The sequence below is a fragment of the Pinus tabuliformis genome, chromosome 4_1, assembly GCF_031772625.1.
Source record: "Pinus tabuliformis cultivar Carrire ecotype Pingquan chromosome 4_1, CPIR1, whole genome shotgun sequence".
In the NCBI taxonomy this organism is placed as follows: domain Eukaryota; kingdom Viridiplantae; phylum Streptophyta; class Pinopsida; order Pinales; family Pinaceae; genus Pinus; species Pinus tabuliformis.
In genome coordinates, this window is record NC_142303.1 from 304,816,079 (window position 1) to 304,821,294 (window position 5,216).

The following is a 5,216-nucleotide window of genomic DNA, read 5'->3' on the forward strand; positions in this document are numbered from 1 at the left end:
CAAATGCAGCCCAAGTCTATAAACTAATAATTAGGGTTACTGAGCAGTGAAGTGCAAGTCACACATAAAAGAAGAAGCAAAACTAGACATTACTCTAGAGTCGCCGGGCGAACGGTTCTTAAAAGACGTCGAAGCAACCAGAAAAATTGATTAAACGCCAAGGCCACCCAGGATAAATACGCATTCCTCTAGCTAGTTTCAAGCACACCACGCGTTCTCATATGGAGTTTTAGGTTTCCAAAGCGCTCGCATAGAAGATGGATTTGTTGGGTTCCATGGGGAGAATGAGAATAATAGAATTCGCATCTGGCGGCTTGGCTGCCTCACTGGGTACCGCAGCATTTGTTTGCTGTGTATTCTTATTTTTCATTAATCGGAGAAGATGGGGATTTCCCATTGAGTGGCCTATCATAGGAATGCTTCCATCCTTGTTTATACATCTCATTCTCAACGACACATATGATTGGCTTTCAAGAACTCTCAACAAATGCGGGGGAACTTTCGTGTTCAGAGGCCCAAACGATAATTGGTCTGCAGTCATCACCAGCGACCCCGCAAACGTAGAATACATATTGAAAACAAAATTCTCCAGTTTTCCCAAGGGCCCCATATTCAGAAGGGCGTTCAGAGATTTTCTGGGGGACGGGATTTTAAACGCCGACGGGCACTTTTGGGCCTTGCAAAGGAAGACCGCTGTCTCGGAATTCAATTCTTCAACCAGTCTCAGTCACGCTATCGAATCCCTGCAAGAGTCTGTGACCGGGCGTTTGATTCCAATACTGGACGCCGCCTGTTCCAGCTGCAGAATAATTAATCTTCAAGACGTATTCATGTGTTTTACTTTTGATAATATCTATAACAGGGCATTTGGCGTGGAGCCCTATTGCTTGAGTCCAAGTCTTCTGGATGTTCCCTTTACCAAGGAAATAGAGGTTGCGGGGGAGGTAGCTACGCTTAGATTCATGATGCCCAAGTTTGCGCAGAGATTCATGAGACGATTAGGGGTAGGCATCGATGTCAAACTCAAATATGCCTTAAAGATCATCGACGAGTTTGTTATGGACATCATTTCCTCGTGGAGGAAACAATTTAGCAGCACCTCCAGAACTATTCATAAGGTGCCTGAGGACTTACTATTTGTGTTCATGAGATCTCGAGACGAGCATGGGTTCTTGTATTCTGAAATTTCATTGCGAGATGTTTGTTTAAATTTTAGTTTTATTGGCCATGACACAATGCCTGTAGCACTCTCATGGTTTGTTTGGCTTCTCCTTCAACATCCCCACGTCGAAGATCAAATCGTGGAGGAGATTTATAGCATTTTAGAAGGAAGAAAGTAATTAGAAGGTAATAATGATCCAACTGTTTGTTTCAGTAAACAGGAGTTGAAACAAATACATTATGTGCATGCCTATCTCTCCAAGGGGTTGAGCCTCTACCCACCTATTCCCATAGAAATGAAACAATTCTCGGAGGACGTGGTGTTGCCATACGACACAACAGTTAACAAAGGTACGATCATATTTTAAATCATTTACGCGATGGGACAGATGGAAAGCATATGGGGGCGTGACTGTATGGATTTCAAACCAGAGAGATGGCTCAATAAGGGCGATTTTCCTGGCCACTCTGCTCCCAAATTCTCTGTCTTCAACGGAGGTCCTCGCGTGTGCTTAGGAAAGGATTTTGCTTATTTGCAAATGAAATACGTAGCGGCATCCGTGTTGTATTGCTTTAAAGTTAGGGCAGCGGATAGTATTGAAAGTGTGAAATCTAAGCTTGGAGTCACTCTTTACATGAAAGGCGGGTTCAAGGTGACGCTGCAAGCAAGGCGAGTTAATGCATGAGATCTAAACGCCGTACATCTTATCAAGAAATCTATCATTCCCTACTTTCTGGTTGTCGTATATCCTCGTCTAGCGCATCTACTTTTAGAAGTGGGTCTCCATTACTGTATGATGACCAATCTGGTCTATGCAGCTATATATATTGGACGCAAGGTTATTTAATATAGTCTTTTATGGAGCATCTGGATGATTGTCAAAGCAAATTCAAATATGAAAATCATTAAGATTGCATGCATCCATAGAAATAGGATTTTTTTCCCACGGATTGATTTTATATCTATATATATATATATAAAATAATGTCATGGTAATATGTTTTTTAATTCATATAATTATTACAAGTTTAATTATAGATTATATTGTTCACTACTATTAATTTAGTTATAGATTATAGATTAGTTTAGTTATAGATTATATTGTTCACTACTATTAACTTATAGATTATATTGTTCTTTATTATTATTATTTAATTTGAAAGTTAGTGATATTAAATTAGTAGACCCCTTGTTACATATTCTATTTTTCTCTAGTTTTGAACTCTTGATTTTTTTAGGAGAAAACACATGCTCTTAACCATTATACCCACTCAAGCTACATTCAAATATATAAATTTGAAAAATAAATATTTATTTTTTAATATTCAAATATTTTATTGGACCATAATAGTTTAGGTTTTTTCACAATACAATGTTACCTTTTTCCATAATTTTCAGATGTAGTTGCAATATTTATGGTATGATTATCCTTGAAAATAGCTCATACTCACCTAAATAACATATTTACCATCAATTACTACCCAACATAATTTAAGCCAGTATAAAAAGTGGATAACAACAAGATGTAAATAAATACGGAAAATTACTATCACCATTATTTATGTAAATAAATACACTTATGGGAAGTTAGTGTCACCATTATTTATGTGTTCTTCAACACTTTAATAGAAGTAAAATTGTAAAAGTGCAAACTTACTAAGGGTTACTACCCCTTGCCCTTTAATAGGCAATTAATGTTTCAACTTCATATATCAATTCCCTGAACTCAACTTATTATTTTTATCATCACTTTTATTATTTATTATTTATTATCACATTTTTTAATTGAGGCCATATTTGTTAGAATTAATGCTTACAGTAGTAGATTGCATTTGTTGGTTGGATTGGATTGTTAAAGTATTCTCTTAACCATAATTTCCTAGCTTAGAATCTTGGATCTCATATGCACTATGTTAGTGTTATGCATTTTGGTTTTGAAATAATCTCCTAACTTGTAATCTATTGGATTTCATATGCATTATATTAGTGTTATGCATTTTGGTTTTGAAATGCAATATAATCTTATTATTTTATCTCTAATTTATATACTATGTCTAATCCTCAAATTTCTAAATTAGTATCAAAGTTATCTGAATCTCACTCCCCCCAAAATAACTCGGTAAGGTTCCTTGCTTTATGTCTTTGAATGTAATCATTGAAGATAAAATTCACCAATAAAGAGATTGTGTGGGTCAATGATGCATGGAGATATCGATAAATCTACATGTGGAGAACCTTGTTATGTGCGATTGGAGCATTACTATATGAAGGGTAGTTTTAATACATAAAAAAAGTTTAAGACGAAACTTTATATTTAAGACAAAAATATTTTAAAACAAAACTTTATGTTTAAGACAAAAACACTTTAAGACAAAAACTTTATATTTAAGAAAGTGGCCACTCAAGACAATGGAAATTAAGACAAAACCCATTTAAGACAGTTAACAATTAAGACAAAAGGATATTAATTTAAGACAATATTATCTAACACCTGCAAAATTGACTCTGATACTGAGGCTGCTATTTCACTTACCATTCTCGTTATCTTATATATAGATAACGATTTGTTGGACTCTTTGTTTTTTTGGGGGTAACCGACTCTACGAATGTGACAACTTTTCCTGGCAATATTTTCCAGAAATCAATTCCTCTTATGTCCCTTGGATTTGTGTTGATACGATTAGAGACAATTTGTCTCTAGATGCATTCAGGAATTTTACACAGAGATTCCATGAGTGGATAGAGGATAATTATATTTTTAATTTTTGAAAATACATATTTAAACCACATGAAATTTAATCATATCAATTTCCTTATTTTATATTATATTTTTTTTCATTAATCCTTTTTAATTAAATATAAAATTAGAATAGGCTAATTATATTATTTTTTTAATTACTTATAAGATTAAAATATAACATTTTGAAAAATTAGATGAATTTTAACTAATTTTAAGTATTTAATTTAAGATATATTTATTTGAAAATTGTATTAAGAATTATATAAAAGTAATAAATTAAAGATAATTTGATTTCAAAACAATTACAATATATATAACACATTATAAAAATATAATAACAAATAGATAAAAGTTGTTATTTTTCGGTACTTTGAATCTCATGTTTTTACATAATACTTCATAACATGTTGATTGTCAATTGAGTTACACTCATGGAACTAAAATTATTTATTTTTAAAATAGCGATAAATTGTAAATTACTTCAACTAAAACTTTGATATAAATTTGCAAAAAAGTATATATATATATATATATATATATATATATATATATATATATATATATATAAAAGTCCAAAATAAATAAAATGCAAATTCATCAAAATATGCATTTTAAATCTTCATTTTTTCTTTCTAAATGAAAAGTGAGAAATTTAATTATTTCTTAGACAATAGTTTAGTATTTATTTTTTTTCTTATTGTAGACAAACTTTCTACTAATAGTGTAAAAAAATATATATACAAAATCCAGTTTAGTAGTTTTTGTGATATTAATTTATTGTTAGGTATTAATATTTTGGTAAATATTTTCATTTAGTAATTAGAAAACCATGAATGCATTATTAAGAAACCAAGCAATATTAGTAATTGATGCCATTTCAAACTAGGGAATAACTACTATGTGATTTATCTTACTCCATTAATAGAGAGATATATAAATAAATTATGAAGGAGGTTGAAAGAGTACCTCTACTATAAACTTTAATTTAACCTAAAAAGTCATTATCATGCCTCTATAGTCACCCCCATCAGAGGTTGACTTATGGCACCCAAATGACCCATCACTATAGGTGACCTACATCAGAGGTTGACTTGTTACACCCAAATGGCCCATTTATCAATCTAAAACTACCTGATTTCATACCGCACCTCACTTCTACATTTCATGATTAATAAAATTCATAAATTTAATTCTTACTGAAGTATGTAGATAATCATTCCATACAATTATTCCTTAACATAACCAATATGAAAATGATATGAATGAAACTAATATTATAGAATCAACAACCCAACTGGCCTAACAATTGTCAAA

The 5,216-nt window shown here is 31.9% G+C and overlaps 1 pseudogene; it reads left to right on the forward strand.

The window, feature by feature from the left end:
• The first annotated feature begins 203 nt into the window (after nucleotides 1–203).
• LOC149175499 (cytochrome P450 86B1 pseudogene) lies at nucleotides 204–2,054 on the forward strand (annotated as a pseudogene).
• Nucleotides 2,055–5,216: the final 3,162 nt, after the last annotated feature.